Below are 26,086 nucleotides of genomic sequence, written 5' to 3'. Positions count from 1 at the left end.
ACCTTTCTCTCCAGATCATATGGGGGTAGGGGCAGAATTAGCACCATCCAACCACGATTCAACTTGTTGTAACTGATAACTTTCATATTTAGAGACGCTAATGTGTTCTGGAAATATAAAATCCTTTCTAGCAATGTGGTCACATGTGCGTTTAAATGAGATTTTAAAATTTCACCTCTCTATGCATAACAAGATGCCTTTAAGATATTTTACTGACTTGGATAATGCTCCTGAAAGGTCAATACAAATTTTTAGCTTCTACTTTTACTTGTGCTGTTTCACAGATTAGACCAGTTTTTAATTTAGAGTCATCTCACTGAATATTTTAAGGACTCTTTAGATGGCTTGTGGGAAGGCAGGAACAATAGGTCCTACATGCAGGAAGGTGTTGGTTATAAAAGGGTTTAAATTGGCTTTAGTGTAACTGGAAACCAAATAAATGGTGCTGGAAACTCCACGAGGAGCTTGAGCAGGTTTTTCTGTAGTCCCCAATTAGTGCCATTACAAAGTCTAATGTGCCCAGCGTGGCCCGGCAGCAGCTGTGATTGATACAAAGCTCAGCCAATCGCGCCAGGGCCCTGTCAGCTCTCATTAGTCTGGGATCAATTACCAGGATTTGAGACCAATTTGAATGAAAAGTAAAAACACATTGTTACCACAAATTTCATCAAGTGAATATGCTGTATAAGGAAATAGATCAGCTATGACCTCTTTGACATTTTCAAAATGTTTAAAAGCTGAAGTTAATTCTTTGTGATGTCCTTTCATCTTGAGTTGACAACAGAGAGACCTGGAGTGGTGACAGGCCTTGTCAAGTGGCTCTGCCTTATCAAAAACAATACCCTCCAGATCTTTCAAGCCAAATATTCTAATCTAAGATAATTGCAGTTACAATTTCACGAGCTTTCCTGCCTTTCCCTGAACCATTTTTTGTGTGACGTATCAAACCTTTTCTTTCCCTCAGTGCTTTTTTCCCTATGAAAGCTGTGATGGTCACTGAGGGTGGCCGTGGTGGGCATGAAGGGGAGCCCAGGATGCTCAGCCAGGGCTAGGCACTGCCTCAGCTGGGCCTGGCCATCCCTCCACCATCCCTGCGCTGTCCTGCTCTGTCCCTGCGCCATCCCCCAGCTCCTGGGCAGTGCTGTGGGTACAGGCACTTGGATCTTGCCATTGTCTGGGTTCTTCTACCACAGCCTCTTCTTGTCCTCTGATCACTTGTCTTTCCATGTGGGACAAGTATTCCAGCAAGAATCGCTTGTTTGGCTGTACAGTTGAGAGCAGGTGAGATGACACCAGGTCCTGCTGCCAGTGCCGTGTCCTGGCACTGGCCCACTTGGTCCAGTCCCCTCCAGTAAATTGCTTTATATAACAAGTTTAAACCCACAAAGCTCATTTCAACAGCATAAAGGAAAAACATCTGAGCCAAATTTTGTTTCCCTATCATGGCAGATTTTTCCTAGTAATTTTCTCTGCGTTATCTTTCAAATCAAAATAAAAACCAGATCAAAGAGTGAGGCAGTAGCAGAAGAAGTCTGTACTATGAGATGGTGTTTTGGAGCACATCTACCATTGGACAGATCTGAAGGGAAGGAGACTCAGGGACCTGAGCTGTTAATTACCTGGTTTACTCAGGACGATGTATTTTCTTGGCTGACATTTTCCTTAGATTAATTCTTTCCTCCTTTTGGTGATCACTCCAGTCTCTTCAGGTGTGCATTTACATGCTATGTCAGTAACCCCTTGCATGAATTTTTGCTGCGTCAGTAAACATTTCTAAAAAGAAGATTTTCAAGTGTGAATTATTTATACTATATGATAAGCAAGTCGAATGTTGAAATTCAATGCTAGTTTGGAAGATTATTTTTTTGCGTGATTTCTCTGTGTCTCCTACCCTAACCCAGCTTGTGTTGGAAAGAGCACTTTCTTCTCTTCTGACACATTACTAACGGTATTGTGCACTCCTAAGATGTTGTTCATTATAATCTGTTGAAAATGGAGGTGGCAGAGAGCTGAATTTCATTGTATAACTTGATCTAAGGGAAGACTCTAATGGCAAACAACAATCAGCTGAACATGTCAGCACTGGTTGCAAAGGCTGATTTTATTAGGATTATGAAAATTATTCCTACCTTTGGAAAGTTTTGGTTGCTAGGTCAATTCTGTTATTCCTATGGACCATCTCATCTTCCCTGTGTTTCCCTTTGTCACCTGTAAGTTACCTGAATATTACAAGGGGGTAGTTATTTGCTTGGGGCATATGGAAATCCAGGTTCTATTAGTTTTCAAAAACCTTTTTGAAGATAGAAATTAAGACTATATTTAGAAATATGTCAGCACTGTTTACATTTAATAAAATATAAACATGTTACTGAGTTTTTGCATGGTTTTATACCTCCTTTTATCAATGAATGTGCATAGCTACACTCTGTACATACAATACATACATATAAATACTCAGTGTGCTGTGTCCAGAAACTCCAAAAAGGGAGTTACCATTTCAAGCTGGGAACTGGTTTGGTTTATTTTCCCCTTCAAGCTGTAGAAATCCTAAATTATTGAGACTTGCTGTTTAAGCTGTAATATAAATAAGTGTAGTCTAATGTGTTTCTCCTTCGATACCGACTGTGCGAGGGGTGAGCTTGGACTAGGGAGGAATTTTCTGGGAAATGAAACCTCAAGAGCTTTTGCCAGAGCTCAAAACCTCTTCATTCTAAGCATTGAAACACTCTGATTTCCTGTGTCCCTCTCCCACCCACCAGTATTCCTTAATAAGCCATTGGATGGTGGACAAGCCTCTCCTACAAAAATGAGTCCTGACATAAGTACCTCAAAAATAGAGTTATTTCAGGACTGTTAAGAGTTCTAACCCAGGTGCATCAAGCAGGCTGTGGTTTTATTTGGAGAACTCTTTTAATAAACTATTTCTGTAACACAGGGCTGCTTAGATCAGTGGCCCAAGAAATTCAGGGCTGCAGACCTGTGGGAATAATGATGTAGTATCCACAGATTTATTCTTTTATGAGGGATTTTGGCAAGAAGCTGAAGAGACTGAGGGTTTGTTGGGTTTTTTGTAACGGATGAAGAGAGGAATTTTATTTTGGGGAAATGTTTGCATGTTAAGTGCAGAGGAGGGAAGTACATACATGTGTATGTAAGGCTTTTTCAATAGCTGGGGTTCATGCACGTAGGCAAACGCACAGAATCCTTGAGGTTGGAAAAGACCTTTGAGATCATCGAGACCAACTGTCAATACAGGGCCACCATAATCACCCCTAAACCATATCCCCTGGTGTCATATAGATATATACACATACACACACATATATACATATATATATATAGTCCTTAAATAATGGAATGGTTTTGATGAATGAATGATTTCCCACATGAAACTGAATGTTTATTTCTACCCTTAAAATCAGATATTATATTAAACCCACTAGGTTATTGCAGTACATTTAATTACTAACTGCAATCAGAATGCTGCCAAGCTCTGCAGGGTTTGCTCACACCAGCTCACAAAGGAGAGCTCTCTTCTCCAGCAGATTCCAGCTCTCATGATTGGTGTGGAAAGGAGCTTAATTTACCTGGAGTAGCATAAGCCCTTTGGAAAGAGGTGCCCCATTCCACAGAAGTGTCATTCTCCACATACTCTAAATACTGTACATATTTACCAAATTTAAATACATATTTACATATGTCAGAATGACCCAATTGAAGGGAATGACTCCCTTGATACCTTTTAGAGTCTATTAGGTAAATAAGCGGCTGCTCCTGGCACAGCAGGCAGGGATGCAGCTGGGATCAGGGGTGGGGGCTGGCAGCTTCCTGGGGAAAATCCTGCTTTTTCTCCATTCCAGAGCCTGGCTGGCAGCAGAGCTGTGGGAGGTGAGGGAGGCAGCACTGCTGGTGGTGACAGCCACGCGATGCCTCTCAGAGCTGGGTGGCCAAAGCCACCTCAACGCTGCCTCTGCCCTCCCTTCAGCCCCTCCCCACTATAAATCTGCACTTCCTCAGACTGACAAAATGCTGGGATATAATCCTCGACTGTGGAAGAACATGTTTTATTTAACACATTTTGTCTTAATTAATCCTTTATAGATTTCTCACTTAGTATGAACAGATGAGATGCAAAGAGAGAAAACAGTTTCTGTTTAGCTCTTTGGGCTGCATGGTACCAGCAGTGCCAGAGCATTGCTCCACTGCAGCTGCCTTTCTGTCTGTGTTGTTGGAGCACAGTCCCAGCACACAGGAAGCCACATGGCTGAAGGTTCTGGAAAACCTGGAGCTGGACCATGCCCTGTGGCTGCCCCATTCTTCAGGCTGGAGCAGTGCCAGGCTCATCTGCACACTGCTGATAGGGTTCTGGTGGCCTTGAGTTGGACAGAGGTTGGTGGTAGTGATCACACAATCATAAAATTCCAGGATGGTTTGGGTGGGAACGGACTTTAAAGCCCATCCAGTCCCACCCCATGCCGTGGGCAGGAGACATCTTCCTTTAGACCAGGTTGTTTTAAGGTCTCTTCCAACCCAAACCATTTTGGGATTCTATTCCTCTGTGAAATCAAATGCTGACCTCCAAGCAGGGTGTGGGCGCTGCCTACACACCCTGTGCTGATGATCCATCTGTTGTTCCATGTGGAGTCTGTTGCTTTTGGAGATTAGAATCAGGAATTGCAAATTCTCCTGTGAAGGCAAGTGCCTCCTGACTGTAAATACACGTAGGGTGACACACTGACAGGGGCTGTTCAGCTTATTCCACTCCGGGTCAATTCATCACCCCTTGATTTACAGAGCTGTTCTACTTTTATCTTACTGATTTGCAAATTCTAGTGACCAATTACATTTCAAACATCAGTTATTTTTATTACATAGTTTGTTTTAACGGAGCACATAGAAAAGCCAAGCCCTACTTCCGAGAGCTTATGCACTGGTTTGAGAGATATATTGAAAATCATGGAGAGAAAAATGAGGCAGCCCATGGAGCAGTGACTGTTGCCTGCTCTTGGCATGTGCCCATCTTGCTGCTATTTAAGCTCCTTAATTCTGGTGGGGAAAAAAAATTTAATAAATCAATTCTTTTAGACAGTGAGACAAAAACTAATTTCCAGAGGAATTTCTGATCCTAACCCCACGATGAATGTCAGTGGAGTAAAGATGAAGGGAGGCTGGGTGAAGTGAGAGCCGCTGTGTGGAGGTGCCCGAGGGCAGGCTCAGAGGGCAGGATGATGCCTGTTGCAGCACTGGCATGAGGTGACTGAAGGGTAACAGTGCCAGGTGACACAGCTCCTGACTTGGGGAAGCAGGGCACTGCCAGGGTAATGCCTTCACGGCCAAATGCAAGTTGGGGGGGATGGATTTGGGAGCTTGCAAGATCCATGGCAGAAAATGGAGTAACTGGAGAGCCCCAAGGCCAGGGGACTGTTCTGTGGCTGAGGTGGGACACGGGCACGGGAGGATCAGGAGCCAACAAGAGGCATCATGATGAGAGATTGTTCTGATGCCGTATCAGCCATCCTGTTCCTTGGGAGAAGCTCTGGGAAAGGCAAAATGGGGAGGGTTTCATAGTAGGAGCACACTTTGCATTGAAGCATGATGTAAAAAGCCTTTCCTCCTGGGAATATCCATTACAAGTCGAGGCTTCAGACTTCCTCAATTTCTGTTCCTTACTATGTTGAAATATCAGTAGCAAAAGTGTTAGACTTCTGTGTGAGAGGTGATATTTCTATTAATAACCAGGGCACTTAGTACATTGATCTGTGATTTATTGTTAAAATTTGTCTGTTACATTTTAAAAACAGACTCATCCCATTGCACTTCCTTAGGGCGTATTCAGGCTGGTTTGCAGAATCACTGAAGGAATGACACCAAGGGGATGAAAGAACTTTGGATGTGTCTTAGAATAAATCCCAAATGTGCATATTTACAAACAGTTATGGATTAGATGCTGAATTAATATCCAAGGTGAAACTGAAACAGTGACACTTTCAAAAAGAGCTGTAATTTCAACATGAAAATTTGCTACTATGACTGAGTGTTGGGTGCCTGGCTGAATGGAAACCTGTAGGATGTAAATTAGAAAGATGAATGTCTGGAAAGAACGTTCATCCCATACTTACCTACCAGCCCCTGAGTCTGGAGTTGTGGCATCTCCTCAGGGACAGCCAGGGACAGGAGTAAAAGCACTGCCCTGCATGGGGGCTGCTGAGGGACCCCCCAGCCTGGGGAACCCATCAGAGCAATGGCTGGGACCTGGAGGCATTCCACAGGGCAATTGTTCTTTCTTAAAGAACAGAAGGGATACTGTTCCCATCCCAGAATTTCCCCATCTGTAGTAAGTGGAGTGTAGAAGGAAGCTGGGCAGAGCAGTTTCGTAGGAGGAGTTCCCTTACACAGAATTTCAGCAACTCCAGCAGTGCCCGTGCGGCCCCAGTGCCTCGTCTGGAGCAGGTGCCTCTGCTGCTTTTCCCTTTTGTGTGCCAGAATTACTCATCTGCTGAAAAGCTCCTCCAGTGCCAAAATTACATTTGTGGTTGTGATTTTAAAGCTGGAATTATTTTAGGATCCCCCAAACTTCAGGACTGTACCATCACTTGGAGTCAGAATGGGAAACTGTCCCAAAATTGGCCAAGGCAGCTTCTTTGCTGGAGGGTTGTAAAGTGCAAAACAGAAGGAAATCCCAGGGGCCTGGGAAATTAAATAGGATTCCATGTATTGGTTTGTGATGCTGAGTAGTGGTAGCAATGTAGGTTAAAGAGGAGATACTTCAATCCAGGTTTTTACTCCTGCCATTTCGTGGGTGAGACATTCCTCTGGAAATAGTGACCTGCTCCTGCAGCCCCAGCTTGTTGTTGGGGCTGTCCCATGTACATGGTGGTAAGATTGGGAAAAGACTTGTGATGATTCCTTGAAATGTGTTTTTTTCAGGTGCCATTATCTGGACTCTTTCTTCACTATCACTGTTATTGCTGCTGCTGCCTTACAGCCTGGCAGCAGCCTGGGCCAAGGCATCCTCCTAAAACCCGCTCTGGTGTAACCACGCTCTGACTGTTGTTGCACTGAAATATCAGCACAGGCTCTACAAAATGGCTTTTTAAAAATTCCTATGGGTACATAATTAGTTTTCAAGTTTTCTTAGAGTACATGCAACGTAAAAATTGGGAATACTTAAATGGTTGCTCTTAAACTTTTTGAAAACTTTGTTGCAGAAAGAAGAGAATGTATTAGTTGCATCATTGTTAATCTAAAGTCTATCCAGAGCACCACGGAATCACAGACTGGGTTGGGTTGGAAGGGACCTTAGAGTTCATCACTTCCACTGTCCCAGGTTGCTCCAAGTCCAATCCCAACTGGCTTTGGACAGTTCCAGGGATGGGGCAGCCACAGCTCCTCTGGACATGTGCCATGTACAGGAGGTCAAAGAACGCCCTCAGCTGCACACAGACCCCGTGGACAGAGAGGACACGTGTGTGGGATTCCAGATCCTGCACTAACCAGCTCTGACTGCTTTACTGACTGCATTTTAAAAGAGCCAGTGGGGTTTTAGTATTGGAGGAGAACATACACAAAATGCGTCCTTCCAAGGCAAAGTTTAAAGCTGTGTAAATGAACACAGAATCACGTGGAGACATGAGGCAGCCGTGTCTGCAGCACACACAGGCACCCTCTACGCTGGGAAAAATACCCTCTCTGCAGAGAATATCCTGCATGCTGGGCATACATTTTAAGGATATTTAAAGGAAAAAGCTGAATTCCTGTCTCATTTCTAGGAATACAGGCAGGGCAGAAGGTCTCAGTGCTTTGGACTGTTCAGTAATTTTTTGCTGCCTATGTTCTTATAATGTAATTTATTGTGAATGTTATAAGGGAGGACTAGAATCAAAGCAACTCAACTGTCTGGAGACATGCATGTTAAAAATCCCAAAATGGGAAGGATGTTGCCTGGGTCACTGCCCATTTCACAGCCCCTGAGCAGGATGTGAGAATGCTGCTTACGGCAGAGGCTCCACTTGCTTTTTTCCCCTCTCCTTTGTAATTCTTTATCCAAATACTCACAGTGAATGAAACCTGCTGCAGCGACAGTCACATTATCTATTCTTGCCCACTCTCCAGGTCCTTTGGTTGTCCTAATGTCTACTGTGGTGAGGGGTAAATATTTGACCACTCTGCTCACCATTGCCTCAGCGGCTCCGAGTGACCCTGCATTAATTAGTTGGGAATTTCAGGGCTTTGAATCTGATTGAATCAAAATATTGTTTTTACAAGTTGATGAAGGCTTGATTGATGTGGGTTCTGCTGATTCTTGAAAGGATTAAATTGTATGTACAGATTACAGAGTCCTGCCTGTCACTGCTTAAATGGGAATTGTTTTTTAACAACGCCAAGAGGAAACAGTGTTTTCCTTTAAATCAGAGAAAGAAAGAAGTCCCATGGTTTCCCAAGGTCTTGCTCTCCCAGTCCTTGTGGGCGGTGTATTTCAGTCAGTCTAAAAATAATCTTTTCAGGCTTGATCTGTGCTTCCCTTCTCCTCCAGCTCTGCTGTCCTGCACCCTGGTCATAGGAAAGGGGATATGTGGGTGCTAGGCTCAGAGGTGACCCAGATCACAATTTGCAGGAGCATCTGCTGCTGGCCCCTGGATTCTCCTGGAAAATAGCAGGAACATCCATCTAGTCTCTTAGGCCTTCCTTTTTAGACGAGGAAGGGACCTCAGGGGACCCAATAAATGTGCTGAGGAGAATACAGAGAGATGGAGTGACAATCACATACCAATAGTTGGCAGAGTAAAACCCTTCAACTGTTTGAGAAGGGGGAGATGCAGAGTAGCTATTCCTTAAAGGACTCTGTGGGCAATATGTCCCTTTCTGCACATAGGGGATCTATGGGGGTTTGTCTGAGGGCTTTAGAAAGCCATAATCTCATTTTACTGTAAACCTATTATGCTGAAAAATGGCTTGTTCCTAGAGACTCTGCGATGTGATGGATCAGCCCCAATAAACACAGAACCAGGAAAACCAAAGTGATTTGATGCGGGCCCTGCTTGGAATTGCTGCTTAAAATGCAGGTGATCATTTCCTGAATTCCTGCGCTTTGGATTTGCTGCTGCCAGGGAGGCTGTGGGAGCAGAGGGGAGCGGGGCTCCTGCCCCCTGCCCACAGGCACCACGGGGACAGGGGGCACACAGACCTGACAGTCAGTTCTGCCTAAATGTCACTGTGTAACCTCCGTGTAAAAATGGCAGGAAATCTTCCTGCGTGCCCATGACTTCGTAAACAAACAATAAATCTCACTCTGGTTCTGCTTGCTGGAAGAACAACATTTGTGGAACAAAAACTCTTACAAAAATCATGGAAGCTGTGAGTAAAAATTAAAGTCTAGATGAAGTGAGGATTGATACAGTGAAGTCAAACAAGAGGTTGTTTTCTAGTAGTAGAGGAGGGGAAAGGTAAAGCAGGAATGAGAGAGAGAAGGAAAAATTTTTATTTACTTTTCAAGGAAATTAAAAGCTCTGTTTTGAATGTGGGGTCAAGCATTCTTTTTGTGGCCACCATCTTCCTAGAAGTTCTCTGGGCAGCACATTGTCCCACTGTTCCTTAGTGTGTCTTATTTCTTGAGAATATGCTTTAAATCCTTTTTAATTTATTTTCACATGCTGCTGCAAAATATAGATGGATATCACGTGAACAGATTTGGGTTTTTTCAGTTTATTTTAGAGCTCTGCCTACAAAAGTGCCACTTAATATAATTTCTGGTGATGTCTGAGGAGTAGTGAGCCTTATGGATAGAACTGTACCTTCCTGCTACTTGTAAAATCCAAACCCATAAACTACTCTTGGTCTGGTTATATACTGGGCATTCTTCCTTGCTGGGGATCTTCATCTGATTGCCTTTGGGTCAAATTTGGGTGTTTTCCTGGAGAAGTGTGCATGTGTGCAGGAGCCTCTGACGCCAGTGTTTTGTGAACATCATCCTGGAAATGAGCCGGCAGCTCCTCCACAGGCATTACTGTGGGGTGGCTTTGGGGCAGTGGATTTGGGTTCCCAAGTGCAGGAAGGACAGGTTTCCTTCTCTGTCCATGGTGTCTGTAGCAGATAAATGCCAGTCTGGATTTTAGGATTGCTTAAGGAAACACTTGAGTGATGTGAAATAAAACAACCTGGGGAGCATCTTCCCAGTGGAAACTTCTGTGGGACTAAATTTCTGATAATGATGGTAAAATAGAGTTCTCAGGGTTTGTAACTTTTCCATTAAATTCACAAATACTCGTCAGCTGGCTTCCAACACCCCAAAGGAACCATTAATTAATATAGCTGCATTTAACAGAAAGCTATTTTAAAGGAGAAACTGAGGAATGGATCCAACCCCAAGATAATGTTCACACATCAGAGTGGGACCAGCAGGTCACACCAGGACACGGAGCAGGGGCTGCTCCTGCCCAGGAGCCCAAGCCCCAGGCAGCTCCACTCAGGCTCTTTGTGCTCAGAGCACTAAATCATATTGAGGATTATTTTGTGAACCAACCAAAACTGCTCTGGAAAGCAGCACCAGTGTGCTTTGGGGTTGGGTTTTCTCCCTCTGTCTTTAATCCTGTCTGGAGCCCTGTGTATTTCTCCGGTGTCATCCCACTCGCCAGCCAGTCACGACATCCTGAGTGGGAAAAGTATGTAGAAATCTGCTTCCATTTTAGCTTTCAGATGTGTTTCTTGCCAGGTAGAGCTGTGCAGAGGCTCTGCAGGTGGCTGCAGTGCTCTGCCTTTAACCTACATGGTGGATTCGCAGAACCCCCTCCGTGCCAGCAGTGCCAGTGCCACTATCCCTGCCCAGAGCCCAGACCCCCCCCAGCCACTGCCTTGCAATGTCCTTTCCCCTCAGGATTACATGCAGGCTTTGGGAAATAGTTTTGTTTTGTACTTATATTTGTACAAGACAGATACTGGTGGTATTTACTGATTTAAGGTATTGCCATTGATCATTTTCATTAAGTAAATTGCCATGAAAAATGAACACTGAGTGATTTTCATCCAGTTTTTATAACCTTTATTCAGTGTATTTTCCTAATACATGTATGTGCTCAGATCTGTGTAACAAACAGTTCTGAAAGATAGCAAGGGACTTTAATAACAAATAAAAGAGCACTTCCCATTCAGCTTTGAATTGCCCACAGCTAAATTCAAGGGAACGTATCTGCAGCCGGAGCGAGCAGGCAGGGATGGGTTTAATCATTTAACCTCGGCATTACGAGCCAGGACGTTTGAAAATCCAGAGCGTGGGCTTTGCTTATTACTTATATGAATCACGTCTCTTTACTGCAAAAACCACCCCGGAAAGTGGCGTTCCCCTGCTAATGGTGGGGTCGATTTCCCTGTTTGTCAGGCTCACCCTCGGGAAAGAAAGGGAGAAGAACAGTGAAATTGTTTAAAATAGGGACATTTAATTTCTGTCAACAATTTGTTAATTATTGCTTTAAAAGAGAAGCTTCAGTGTGTCAGTAAATAGCACTACAAAAGGCTTTTTAAGAGATCCCAAATTAAGCTGCTAACATTTCCCATTCTCAGATATCTTGATTAGATTAAATTATTTCTCCTGATTTTGCTCCCGAGCGAGCTGTGTCTGGTCAGATCAGAGCAGCTCAACGAAATTACAGACAAACAGCGGCTGAGGGCAACGGTTGCACTTGGATTCAAACAGGGAAGTGTCAAGGTTCTTGTTTTATGCAATATTTACTGAATTAAAATATCCTAGAAATGTAAAGGCTTCAATATTTTCTGCCTTTCCTGTGGCAAACCACTGTGTTTAGAGTATTCTTCATTTTTGCTACTTGGAATAAAAATAAAATAACAAATGTCCAGGTTGAATATCTGCTTGTAAGCTATTCATGAAAAATAGTTCCTAAAGTTAAAAACTGAACGAAGTCTAATTAATAGCAATATCTGTCAGACCCTTTTACCATAAAGAACAGAAAAGCAAATCATTTTAACCAAGTGAAACAGAGTCCAGAATAAAGGTTTAGTCAGGGCTGCTGTTTTAAAATGGAAGTGTAGTTGATTTTATTTGTCCTCTTGTAAATACTTCAAATCCAGGATTTTAACACCATTACAGAGAATTCACATCATGGTTTCAATCCTGAAACCCCTCATGCTCTGCAGCAGGAGGCTCTGACTTTCGTTCCGAACTCAGGGCTATTATCAAAATTAGAAATGTCATTTTCTCCATTATTTTAATGGAAAGTTACCTTTGGAAGAATAAGTCCATTTTGACATGATATAAATGTTTTAAAATAAAAAAGCATTGAGGGAATCACAGAAACATTTTAATCTTAATTATTCATAAATAGCTACCTCAAGTCCATTTGAACAAAATGTCAGTTGACCAAGAAACATGCTTATTTTGCATGAGAAAAAAGGGTATTTGGGCTGTAAGAGGAGGATTTATCAATGTAGATTTAACTTAAAATGAAACCTGCAAATCAGAACCAACCATCTATCATGAAAGTGCATTAACCTTACAGCATTTGCTACTGAAAATTCAGCAATATTATGAAATTTTTAACTCTAACTAAAAAGGAAATGGCAAAGGACTTCTTTTATTTATCAAGAATTTAGCAGGAATTTTTTGATAAATTGATCTGAAATATTTGGAGGAGCTTGCTCTGAAGGAAAGAAAAAAACATTTAAAACGTTATAATGGTAAAGTTTTGAAATATAACTAACACTTTTAAATATTTGAGCAGCTCTGTATTATTTTCCCCTGCCCTGCCCTTGAGAACTGAAGTCCCCAATGGATGTTTTGATATACTGGGCACTTTGCACTTAAACATTTCCTTTCTATAAAGACATCTAGAAAAAGACATGCCATTGGATTGCTAAATGCATTTTGCAGCAATTGATTGTTTTGTTCTTTTTAACTATGCAGATTAAAGTAATAGAAAAGGACTTTTTGGAGCTAGGGGAAGAATTAATTGTTCCTTTCAGCCCCTCTAGAACCCATAATTCCTGTGTTCATGCTGCCCTGCATGGCTGCTGCTGTGTTTGTACATCCAGGTTTCATTGGCAGACCTAATTTCAGGATACATAATGCATGATTTTGAAACCAATTTGTTATTGTAATAAAATATTTTTCGGAATGCATGGTGGTACTGGAGAGGAGAATGTTAAATTATACATGTATTGTGGCCGAGCGCATTCATTTCGCTTGGTGTGCAGGTGAATCTCCCCGTGACCTTGGCACTCGTGGGGTAGCACAGAATAACAATCGAATCCAGGATCGGAAATCCGACCATTTCCAAATATTAACAACTTCTTTCAAAGGAAATGCTGATTTCAGCAGTTATGGTAATGGAACATCAGTATATCTTTCAGAGAACTTAAAAAAAAAAAAAAAAAAAAAAGGCACGATCTTAATAGGATTAAAAGCCAGGCTTTTTATTTCCAAAATGCTAATTTGTTTTCTGCATTCTGTTTTCATAGCAGGTCTTGTTAGGCAGCGCGCTGGGATCTAGAGGACACTGAGAGCTGCCAGAAATGCGTGGGTAATGATAGGAAAGCTACATAAAAGGTTTCTTTCTGATAGAAATTCTCTATTCCTCACAAGCCCGTTTCCCCTCTCTGCGAGTTGGTTGGAGAAGCCAAACACGGCGAGGCTGGGGAGAGCGAGCGGAGAATGTTTTGCTCTCTGTGGCTGTTTTGTGTATTCCACATTTATTCCTTTCCCATTAAGGAACAAATGTTGGTCATTAGAGGTGCATTAATTGAAATAGCCTGTGACCCACGTTGGGGAGATGAACGGACCGTGCCGCGAAGTTGGGCTGTGAAAGCCCGAGCAGCCCGAGGCACCTGACATCTGTAATCTGCTTATCTGGCTGCCTTTCACAAGGGCTCTCCCATCGCCATTCATGCCGAACAGTGGGGTGTAGAGAGGAGGCCAGAACACAGATAATAATCTACCATGTAATTTGTTTTGAGATTCCTTTGATAGATTTCAAAACTGAAGCATCCTGCGAGAGCACGGGGCCTTTAGAACCTTTAAGGCAAGGCAGATCCGTGCAGAGGGTGGGTTCTGTCCGTGCCCAGCGGGACGCGGCCCTAACGCGGGCACACCCAGGGCCGGAGCCCGGGCGTTGCGAGGGCTGGGAAACGACGCTGCCGCTCCTCTTCGCCTGTCACGGCTCCCGGAGCTGGGGCTGTAAATCCGGGGAGAGCAGTGCAGCTAGATGAAAACCATTTGCAGCAATCAAGAGGGGCAGGTAATTTTGGCGGCAGATTTGTTTTGTAAATGAGGTGTTCCATTTGGGCAGCAGCACACCTGGCGAGCAGGGCTGTGCTCGGGACAGCTTGCTTTAATTCCCTGCCACTTAGGGGATATTTCTTCAGCCCACAAACTGCCGTTTTAATGCCTTCGTGGAGGCATAAAACATAACAAAAATTCAGGGATTTTATATTCCCAACTTCAAAACTTCCATCCAAAAGGGAAAAGGATCAAAAGGAAAAAGGTGGTGCGTTTCATGTTCTCTTGTGGTTTTAATACTTGTTAACTGACCTATAAACTGAGTTTTCCAAGTAAGGAAACGTGAGGGAATTTTATTACAGAAAAATCTACTGCGAATCATCCCCAGCTGCTTGTAGAGATAGGAGAGACTTTTCCACTCCTGCTTTCCAGGGTGATGTTTGCCGTCTCCTCACCTTTCCTTTGTTTCCATGCATCATTGTGCATCCATGGCCATACTGCTCTTTTTGTTTACTGTGTCTCTGAATATTTTTTTTCATGCAGAGGAGCTGCTTTGGGCTTTCTTTTTCAGCTAAAGGAAGGAGAATCACATCAAATCATGTTATTTTTGCCTGATTATTTCTTCAGTGCAGGCTGGTTAATATCGTTTTGATGCTTACAAGTACCTTGCATGTCCATGGATCCAAAGGACTTTTTGAATCCTGGCTGTTAAGATTTCACAGGTGATCTTGGAGCCTGTTGCTGTGTTAATTATAGGATTTATCTGGAAGTGGAAGTAGAGGTGCTGAGAAACTTCTAAATCTTTAGTTCTGTGAAAAAAAATTCTAATTATTATTAGGATGATAAAAATGATGAATGCATTGAGCAAGGCAGTGCCTAGAGAGATGTGTCTGGGACCCTTTAGGCTGAATTTTTCTGATCAGCGTGTTGTATGTTCTGTATGTGCCCAGCACAGGAGCCCTGGCAGGGGCCTCGGGTACCACTGTAATGCAAAATATAATAAATCATAATAATGGACAAACCATGTTGCTGTTGGAATGCACGGCCTTCTGCTGAGCACTTTAAATGGTTGTCGGGGAACGCCAGCTCCGTCCGTAATGGCAATCACAGCAGTTGGGGAAAAAGAGCTGTAACGCTGAGAGAACTGAAGCATTTGAGAGCCCCTGTTTTGTTTTGAATAGAGAAGCAGGAGGGAAAGGAAATTACCTGAGCTGTACCCCCAGGTCCCTGTGGAACTGCAGGAGGCACCAGGAGAGATGTGCAGGAGGACTGGCTCCGTGGCACACAGGGCTGGCTGACGCGAGGATTGTCAGCATCCTGAAAGCTCTGAAATCAGAACAAAAAGAGCAAATGCAGAGCTGAGGTTCCTTCTGCAGAGAGAGGAGAGCTCTCCATGGCAGGCAGTGTCCACTGTGGGCAGTGGGGACGGGAGGCCGTGTCTGGGCCTTGGCTCCCACCAGACCCATTCCCAGGGGTTTCTCCAGCACATTCCAGTTCTCACTGTGCCACTTCAGTGATCCCACAGCAGCAAGGATTGCTAAAACACCAAACATATCTGTTACTTTTTATATCACCTGCCATTTTTCAGAAGCAGCAAATTCCTAATTTTGCAAGTAGGGGGTTTTATTTTATTTATCCTCTGGCTCAGGCAACCTGGAGGTTCATTTGGGTTATTAGCATAAAGAGTTGGGAGCTGCAGCTTATGTAACGGCGTTTGGGGTAATTACCTGAATTAGGAATTGTTCTTTTCTCATCAGTTCCACGTGTAGCAAAGTGTTCCAGGCCCATAAGTCATGTCAGTGGTTTCAGACCTCCAGGTTTATGTTGTATGAGGACAGCCACGGTGTTTGCAGGAAGGATTTTCTGCTTATCTGTCTGTGCTGGTGTGGGAGCTTTGCTACGGGGCGGATTCTCAAGTATCACTTAACATCAATCCATTTCCTTAAGATGGTTGATAACGTGGTTTGTATTTCACAACTAATAAATAGGCCACATCTCTTAGCAAGGTTTTGAAAAAAGCCAACCAAGGGTTCTGCACCCAAGTTCTTGTTACACCTGCATTTTTCCCTCAGAGTCCTGATTCTGGAGTTCTGCGGTATCTTGGGTATGGGCAGAAGAGTGTTTTCTCATTCTGCTGGGATTCTGTGGTGAGTCTGTGCCTGACCGTTGTAATTCCTGCCCATCCGGGTTTTTCTGTGCGTGCTGTGCGAGGCACCAGCAGACAGAAGCCAGGTTTGAAGCCCAGGTAGGCTGGGCCCAGAAGGGACTGGGGCACGACGGGAAGTGTTTCAGAAGCAAACAAATTCCTCAGACTGAGGAATGCTTGAATTCCATTAATTTCTGACTGATTCCCAGAACCACGCAGAAGGATCTGCACTAAGTCTCTACTACTGATTTGACTAATGCTTAGTTTTGCAGGTCCCTGCTTTGTGGAGGTGCTCATAGGTGGTTTCCCTTAGATGTTCAAAAATAGCTGTAAGGTTGGACAGAAATTTGACTTTTCAGGTTTAATATTCTTCAGTTCTTCCTCAGTTATGTTGAACTTCAGTCTTATGTGGGGCACAGAGTATTCTCTTCTCATTTTTCAAAAGAGAGGTATAAATACATTTCAGGGTACAGAAGAGGCACTGAGAACTGTAGCTGTCATTCAGTAAGGCAGAGCAGAGAAAAAGGCCAACTCCAACATAACCAGAAAAAAGTGGAAGAAAAAATGTTGAAATGTAGAAGCTTTCATAGTCAAATACACACTGAAGTGTCTAAGTAAAAACATGGAGATGAGTAAATTTTAATTTAGCTGTGGTGGGTTCGATCCTCATCGCTCCTGGGTTCACTGCATGGAAGTTTTATTTTGTTTTTATTTTATCTTTCTTGTTTAGAGAAAACAGAAATGCTGTAGGAGCACCCCAGGGTCACAGTGGCTGCTTACTGTGGGCTGTGAAAGCTCTGCTGGTATCTCACCGCCCTTCCCAGAGGAAAGGCAAGGAAAAAGGTTTCTGACAGGCAAAACCAAATGGGTTTTTTCCTTGAGATGAAAAGTAAAATGTAACAAGCACATTTAATTTCTCCCCTTCTAGGCGGTGTTTAATAAAACGGCACCCTGCAATGGGAACAGATAATGTTTGTCTTATAAAACCCAACAGCCAGTTCCCTTTTTAAACACAGATCTGCTGGCTGGGCTTTGTTGTGGGCCGGGGACTGACAAGTTTGCAGATGCTACAGCTTGTTACCTAATCAGAGCCAGATGCTGTTCCCCTGCGACTTTCTCACTGTCACCAGGCCCTCACCGCAGCGAGGGGATGGGCATGATTCACCACGGGCCTTTCTGTGCCTGGAAGTCTTGCTGTATTTTTTGTTATCTTGAGTCTCTGTTTGTTTTTAATTTAAGGGGGTTTGCACTGGCCCAGATAGAAGCGAGTGAATGGGAGAGGTAATGCAAGCGAGGCTGATGTCCACTGGACATCTGTTTAAATTCAGCAGTCAGGCACACAGAGCAGCCTCTGTGCCTTTAGTTTGTTGTTGGGAAATGGCCTGCAGCAAAATGAGAGTATTTGATTTGAGAATTCATTAGATAATTCTGTACGTTATACTTCAAATAATACATAGGCCGGAGAGAATGCTTTAAGTAAAATTAAACATTTCAGTGTGGCTGTGGCGGGTGTCAGGCAGTTCCAGCAGGGGGGCACGGGGAGGTTCCTGCCCCCTCTGAACTGCAAATCAAGTTCAATATTCTGTCTGCCTTCTTAAAAAGGTAGCAAAGGAATTTGGATTCTAAGAAGCCAGGGCTGTTTGTCTGAGATCATTATTTGGTTCAGCACCTTTTGCAGCCCTTTTCTTTCTCCCACCGACCGGAAAGCTCAGTGCTTCACGCCGCTATCAGCGGTGCCTGAGCGCTGCGGGTTTAATTGACTTGTTACCATCTGCTCTGGAAACGGGAACTTTGCAGCTCATGTGCATTGTGGTGAGTGTTTCTTGGGTTAAATACTGTGTGACAAGAAAAGGAGCTTCCCTCCCCACACCGAATGATGCCAGGAGTGTCAGGCACTGCACAGTGACAGAGATGTTTGTTCTCAGAGCTGCTTTCGCGTGTGGAATTATCCTCGTGCTAAACCACTGCGATGTGAAACGTTCAGGACTTGCTCCTATTTACAGGGGGATCTGCTTTCTTTCTTTCTCTCTAGAAGAAACCTGTTATGCAGTGGGTAATAAAACTAAAAATAAAGATCAGAGCCAATGGAAATGCTGTAATGTTTCTCGGCAGAAGCATTAGAAGCTGCCCATAAACCATGAGGCATTCAGAAATTTGCACCCTATTATTGTGCCCTCCAGCCCCTCTGGAATCTCTTTTCTCCAACAGATTTGTCGTATTCCCAACACCTCTGCGCTATAGGTTGTGCTTCTGCGCCCCGAGCTCCTGACACCCCGCAGGGGAGGTTTGTCCTGGGTCCTTCACACTGCCACTGCTCCAGGGTGAGTTTGAGCGTCAGCTCCTGCCTTCCCGTGGAGCCAGGAGAGGGGCTGGAATATGCAACAGTTAATGAGCAGCTTGGGAGAAGCCTTGGTTGGATGTGTGCAGCTGAAAGTAGTGGTATCTGATTTATCTTACAGTGAGGTCATATTTAGGACTTTTAAGCTGTGCTTTCCCAGACCATGCACCATCTCGTGTTCTGCTCTTTGGGGTTCTGTTGGTTTGTTCAGGGTTTTTGGGTTTTTCCTCCCCCAACATTTTGTGCTACTATCTTTCTTAGAAAGCTGTTTCATTTCCAGGATTTATTTCCCCTTTGACATCTTAAATAGCTGTTATTTTTCTGTGTACATCTGGCTACTGGATTCAGAGAAGTCCCTAAGCCAGAACCCATCGTGAATCAGCGCGTGCCTTTCCCCCGCTTGGTTATTTCACAGCCGCTGCTCTTCACAGAGAGGCTCCACTCTTAAACAAACCCCATCTCTGGAGAGAGCTGGCAGGAGGAGTGAGGAAGGTTTGCAAACTCATCCTCCCCACACAAATCCCCCTGAAGAGTTAAATTAAGTCACCTCCCGAGTGCTGCCCTTCCCTCCGGCACCCTGAGCCCCCGGGTTTTCTCGGGAGAACAATAAACCATCTTCTCTTCTTTTGGTGCCTGTCCAGTGTGGAAAGAGAAAGATGAGGTCAAAGTGGCAGGCTGTACAGCTTGCTTTTGAGCCAAACAGATGGTGAAGGTTAAGTGACAGCTCTGTGACTGCCTCTTTTGAAGTAATTGGAGATAATTTGTATTTTGAATCAGAACTTGACCACTGTCAGAAGAGAAGAAGGTTAATATGTAAACGATTTTACATTAGCCCCTGTTTCTTGGGATTTTTGCTCCCTCCCACCCCCCCTTGGATTCTTGTTTCTATAATCCTTGCTCCAGGCTATTGGTAAGATTGTCTTTGAGCTCGGTGTGACTCGGCCTAGGCTGCAGTTGTTACGAAAGCCAACAACAGCTTATTAAGGCCAGGGATAATCTCTGCTACTGATGCATTGTTGCTTTCCTGCAGTCCAGCGACGGCTTGGAAACAAGACTGGAATTGCAGTTCTAACTGGGGACATTGGCAGAGAAATACCCAAAATATGTCTTGTTTCTGAAGCTGGACCCATTTTGCAGATTATTCCGTGTGGGTAAGAAGCTCCCTTGAACTTCTCTCATGATCAACAATGGAAATTTGATCTGGGCTTCCTCCTCTCCCCTGGGTTGTTTTTTTTTTTTTTTTTTTTGGCTTTGAGCAGACTCCTGTTTATTTACTCAGAGTACAGAACATACTGTATGTGTTGTGTTTGCTGATGCTTTCCTGGTGGGAAGTGGAATATTTCTAGAGCCTGATTTCAAAGTGGTAAAGAGGAGCTGCTGAGTTGCTTCTCGGTGATTCTTGTTGTTACAACAGTTCCACTCTGGTCCTACAGGTTGTCCTCAAGTACCATGTGCAAGAGCAAGTGGTGGTTTTTTCTGGGGTTTCTGTACCCACTTCTGTTTTTTTTAATGTGGGAACTGAAAGGACCTTATAGGGAAAAGAACCTGTAAAGTCACCTCCATCCAGTGTCCCTGTGTAAGGAGAACAGGCAGTGGTTTCACACATATTTAAGTCCTGCCGCTTGGATTTCTGGATGAATTTAATGTAAGGTAGCAGTTGTTAGGCAGAGACACCTGAATATGCTGGTTGGGAGGTAACTCGGACCTTTCTCTGGACTATAGTCACAGAATATAGAATATTCTGGGTTGGAGGGGGATGCCCAAGGATCATCACAGTCCAACTCCTCACTGGTAGATTAGTAGCCCGATTATTTTGTCCTGGCTCAATTCTTGCATACAGAACTCAAGAGATGCTGGTGGAGAGGCCATCAATGCAGAAAGTCTGAGGTATTTCTGTGCATTTAAGTGCTTTTTTCCTCAGAAGCAGAGAAGGCAATATTGTATTTTATTCACATACATCAGGTTGATTATGAAACACATTTTTTCACTAACTTGAAGAAGAAAAAGGAGATACTGGCTTGTTATTTCTGCCTTTTTCTTAACCAGGCAAAGTAAAGAAATGGTTGCAAAACCTTTAGAAGCATTCAAGTACCTCAGTGACTTTCATCAGATGTTCTCTGTACAAGAAAAAGAAAAAAAATCGTTCTATCTTTTTATTTTTACTTTGCTTTAATCTTATTTGATGATGTCTCAACAGGCTGGGACATGCTTTCTTGGATGGCAATTTCACTGCACCATATGTGTCTCTCACTAGATAGCAGAGTGAAATGAGTCTTGGCAGGAAGAGAACTAAACACATCGACAAAGAAAAGAAAAAAATTATTTACTTAACTCCCTGTTGCCTGCATACATTTTTCCCTGGGACTGCATCTGGTACAACAATGCAAAGTTGGCTTCTTATAAATGTGTGTCTGAGGCACAGTCCCACATTGATCCCTTTTTGTTGCCATCCATGCTGGTTGTTTGGGTTTTTCCTAGTAATCCTGATTCGAATGTTTCAGTACCTAGCAGTGACCAAGCTAAGAAAAAAGGAAATGTGGTTTTACCTGTGAATTTATGTTGCTTGTGGTCTCAGGGGGAGAGCTGGTCCTTACTTGGCTCCAAAAAGGATTCAGTCATTCTCAGGAAGAAATAAAAGAAATTACCAATATTAAATTGGGTGTTTTTCTGGTGAGCTCCAGGCTTGGTGTTTAAACTCTGTGGGGAGCAGAAGCAGGATCAGGCCAGGCTCAGCCGCACGGGCTCCCAGCAATGGAGGGAGATTGCAGATATTTATCGTGGTTGAGAAAAGATTCCAGTTTGGGCTGGTAAGTTTGGAAAATTTACACTGGATATATTTCAAAGTAAGGACAGGGAATCTCTCTGGGCTGAAGTAGTGGAAGGTGTGTTTGAATGTTACGATCAATCCACCAAGCAAAATATTTTGTATTTGAACTCACCTGTGGGATAAATGACACGGTGGTGCCAGGGCTGCCCTCCCAGTCTGTGCCCCAGTGGCAGAAGCCAGAGCCGGGTCTCAGCCACAGTCCCCACTCACCCAAGAAAAGGTCAACCAGCCCTTTTTATTCCAAGGGAACCTGCACAGGTCCATTTCTGACTGCATGTTCCGAAGGCTTCCGCACTGTATCGGGTGGTGTTTACATTGGCTCTCAGGGACGACTTCTGAACCCTTGGTAAAAATCTGTATTTGTACACTTAGATATTTCGGAGGAAAATCAATATAGGTTCTGCAGTGACCTTGCTGGTTAGCACGGAAGTGTCTGGCAAAAATGAGAACAGAGGAACACACAGATGATTTGCAAAATACAGAATGGAAAAGGAACAGGCAGGTTTATGGTGTTTAAGGAAATTGGCAATTAAAAACAATGGAGTGGTCACATATGATTTTAGACACCACATGAAAAGACAGGAAAGGGGGAAAAAGAACCCTTTGGAGCATGAACCATGTAGAGATTCCCACAGAACTCCGGTGGGATTCACACCAGGTGCAGCACACAGGTAACGTGTGTGGGGCAGGCGCACAGAGCAGACCTGGCTGGAGAGTGTTTCAAAGGGCTGAGTGGTGCTGTGCAGGGAAGGGCTTAACAGTCAGGTGGACATGAAAATTGACGCCATGTGGATGCAACCTTTGGGGTTTTATTATGTACTTAAAACCATTTTTCCTTTGTGCTCCTTCTAAATAAAGTGGTTGGAAATTTTTTTTTAAATCCTTCTTCTTTCACAGTATCTTTTCCCAATGTTGCAGCTGTTTTATAGAATATAAACTGACTGTCACAGGGTGATCTCAATGATTGTTGGAATGTAATTGTGTAGGTACACAGGGTTTGACCCTGTGTAGGTTCGGGGGTCAAAGTTCCATTATGTCTAGTGAAGTTTGGAGTTTTCTGCTCCTCCCCTTGTGGCCAGTGTGAGAGAGCCCCGTCAGGGCAGGGGTTTGTGCACACACAACACTGGCTTTTGGCGTTCCAGACCCTCCCTGGCCAGTGTCTGTGGGCTCCGAGCTCTGGCAGTGTGTAAATGTTGCCGTTTGCGCTGCACAGCAGGAACGGGCTCCGCTCCGGAGCCAGGTGGGCAGCAGGAACACCACTCGCTTTTCCAAAGGCCTCAGTGTCGCCACAATCCCTGTTCTGCCCCCGACATTTTCCTAATTCCACAAAATTGTAACATTCATGGTTGGCAATGGGTGCCGAGTTCAGACTTTTCCTGCTGTTTTTTCCACGGCCCAGGTGCTCTGTGCCCTGGGTCGGCTGTGCAGGGGCAGCGTCCACAGGATTGGGCCAGGGCACAGAGAGGGCCCTGTCTGAGGTGTCACCTTCCACAAAGCCACCCTTTCGGGCACCATGACACCTCTCGGTGCCCACAGGTCACTGCCAGGGCAAGAAAGACTTCATGAAGAAGGCAGTGAACTGTGGGAATGATGCAGTCGGGAAGTTCCACAAAACCTCTGGCGATCCAAAAGGGAAGGCGCCCGGAGAGTCAGTGAGGAGCTTCTGTGTCCCTCGTTTCAAAAGGCCTGTTCTGCTCCTACTAAATGAAAATATTTATATAAAATATACATTGGTTGTATTCCTAAATATTCGATGTGGAAATTGATCCGTGCAGCGATCCCTGTGCAGCTGCTTGAAATGGAAATGCAGCAGGGAAGATGTGAGGGAAGCGGAGCACAAAGAGGAGCCGTAGGTGAAGCTCCGGGCAACGGTGCCGGCTCCCCTCTGACACTGGGATCTGCATCCGCAGGCCCAGGGAAAACCGCGGCCCTCCAGCCGGAATAAACAAGAGCCCTCTCAGTTAATTGGTGGAGAAGGCTTTCTGCAAAAATAGGACTTTTTTTTCCCCTACTCTGCTTTTTCTTTTCACCTTCTGATGAACTAAATTATTCCTTATCTAGAGCCCACGTGCCCTCGTGCCCCAGGAGCATGCACTCCCAGAGAATTCCGGACTATTTGTAGTATTTTAAAGTAACAGGTCCTACAGGGAAAAAGAAAAGTTGGCATTCTTCTTAATTTTTATGCATTATTTTAATAACAATGAAAAATTATAAACTATATATAGGTATATAAATATATAAAAAAAATTCCAACTTACTGAGCAAAAGCTGTTACCTGGGGGGTAGGAAAAAACCCGCTTGTTGTTGGATTCATCCAAACGCAACGTTAACTGAGTTAGTCAGAAACGTGTCACAAAATTGTTGGAGGCTTTTTCAATGGCTTTTTATAAATATATCTTGAAATCTGAGCATGTTCTGCAGCTTAGACAATGCATTATGCCAAAAAGGATGTTTCTTTTGTTAAAAGCTTTTAAGGTTGAACTGAAATTACAAATCAGATCGGAATAATCTGGATTATACTTACATATTCTTTGGCTGTGTTGTTTTTTTTTTGTTGAATATTAGGTTAAAAGAAAATTCCTGTCTTTAATGTGTTTTATTGATAAGGTACTTAATATTAAGAGGTAGGTTTTGTTTAAATTATTTTTAGACAAATTATTTAGCTGTTGTAAAATTGCTGCATATATATGCTCATGTATATGTGTAAATTTGGGCATACTCCTATATTATATGTAAACCCCTAAATTTTTAGGAGGAAGTTTCTTTCCAGTCAAGCTATTTAATGACCTGTCAGTTCCCCACTTGTGCGGACTGTTTAAAATTCTATATCATTTTCTTTTTTAATGCAGTATCATTTAATTCTCTAGAGAAAAAGAGGTAAGGTGTTAAAATTGGGATAAAAGCTTCCAAATACTAGAAAATTTGCTCTGTCAAACCCAGGGCCCTTTTTACTGGCAGAAACTTAAGAAAGTAAATACTAATAAGCTCACATGCAACAACAACAACAAGAAGATGTAATTCTTTAAATAATATAAATGCAGTTATCAGTACTTTATCAGAAAACAACTGAGGTTGAATTTTCTGGTAATTTTTTATTTTTGGCTGATGAATGCAGAATCAGTACTTTGAAACTTGATTTCTTCTCCCAAGAATTGGTCTCTGGATGAAGAAAAGTGGTGTATTTTGTTATATTTTTCCCTTTTGATTATTTTCTTTTCTAAGAACATGGCATGAAATAACCTGCTCCGGCACGTTGGCTGGGGTGTTTTTGGGGGACGTTGCCCATTTGTCTCTGCCCTGCTGGTGGCTGGAGCGCTCTGGTGTCCCGGTGTACCTGCTGTAGGCGTGGGCAGTGCCTGCCCGTGACAGGGGCAGCACGGGCTGCTGGCGGTGGGCTCTGGAGCGGGGACCGGGGCAGGGCGGGGACAGGGAGCGGAGGATGGCCCACGGACAGACCGTGGGCAGCAGCAGAGAACAGACCGGGGCAGGGAGCGGAGGATGGCCCACGGACAGACCGTGGGCAGCAGCAGAGAACAGACCGGGGACAGGGAGCGGAGGATGGCCCACGGACAGGACCGTGGGGCAGCAGGCAGAGAACAGAACCGGGGACAGGGAGCGGAGGATGGCCCACGGACAGACCGTGGGCAGCAGCAGAGAACAGACCGGGGACAGGGAGCGGAGGATGGCCCACGGACAGACCGTGGGCAGCAGCAGAGAACAGACCGGGGCAGGGAGCGGAGGATGGCCCACGGACAAGACCGTGGGCAGCAGCAGAGAACAGGACCGGGGACAGGGAGCGGAGGATGGCCCACGGACAGGACCGTGGGCAGCAGCAGAGAACAGACCGGGGCAGGGAGCGGAGGATGGCCCACGGACAGACCGTTGGCAGCAGCAGAGAGACAGACCGGGGCAGGGAGCGGAGGATGGCCCACGGACAGACCGTGGCAGCAGCAGAGAACAGACCGGGGCAGGGAGCGGAGGATGGCCCACGGACAGACCGTGGGCAGCAGCAGAGAACAGACCGGGGCAGGGAGCGGAGGATGGCCCACGGACAGACCGTGGGCAGCAGCAGAGAACAGACCGGGGACAGGGAGCGGAGGATGGCCCACGGACAGACCGTGGGCAGCAGCAGAGAACAGACCGGGGACAGGGAGCGGAGGATGGCCCACGGACAGACCGTGGGCAGCAGCAGAGAACAGACCGGGGACAGGGAGCGGAGGATGGCCCACGGACAGACCGTGGGCAGCAGCAGAGAACAGACCGGGGCAGGGAGCGGAGGATGGGCCACGGACAGACCGTGGGCAGCAGCAGAGAACAGACCGGGGCAGGGAGCGGAGGATGGGCCACGGACAGACCGTGGGCAGCAGCAGAGAACAGACCGGGGCAGGGAGCGGAGGATGGCCCACGGACAGACCGTGGGCAGCAGCAGAGAACCGTCCCCTCGCGCCGTCGGCGCAGTCACGCTCGTGAGCAGTGTCCAGCCTGTCCTGTCAGGTTTATTGTCCACTCCATCAAGGGGCCTAATGGTCAGCGGAGGGGCTGAGCGTGTCCCCG

At 44.8% G+C, this 26,086-nt stretch overlaps 1 protein-coding gene and 1 long non-coding RNA gene across 4 annotated transcripts in view; one reads left to right on the top strand and one right to left on the bottom strand.

Moving 5' to 3' along the window:
- The window catches only part of ZFHX3 (zinc finger homeobox 3), a 401,385-nt gene that overhangs the window by 98,561 nt on the left and 276,738 nt on the right, over positions 1-26,086 (top strand). The gene's annotated exons all lie outside the window — the stretch shown is intronic.
- On the bottom strand, positions 12,957-21,889 carry LOC116449751. 3 transcript variants are annotated; one of them, XR_004242526.1, is made up of 6 exons: positions 21,645-21,736; positions 21,252-21,325; positions 15,949-16,898; positions 15,428-15,547; positions 14,887-15,030; positions 12,957-14,792 (listed from the first exon to the last, which is right to left on the bottom strand). It is a non-coding gene; the product is annotated as an uncharacterized LOC116449751 (long non-coding RNA). The 3 variants fall into 3 exon arrangements; XR_004242527.1 differs by lacking the exons at positions 15,949-16,898; positions 21,645-21,736 and adding an exon at positions 21,743-21,889; XR_004242525.1 differs by lacking the exon at positions 15,949-16,898.

This window comes from Corvus moneduloides, chromosome 12 (genome assembly GCF_009650955.1).
Source record: "Corvus moneduloides isolate bCorMon1 chromosome 12, bCorMon1.pri, whole genome shotgun sequence".
In the NCBI taxonomy this organism is placed as follows: domain Eukaryota; kingdom Metazoa; phylum Chordata; class Aves; order Passeriformes; family Corvidae; genus Corvus; species Corvus moneduloides.
This window is presented reverse-complemented; position numbering and strand designations above follow the sequence as displayed.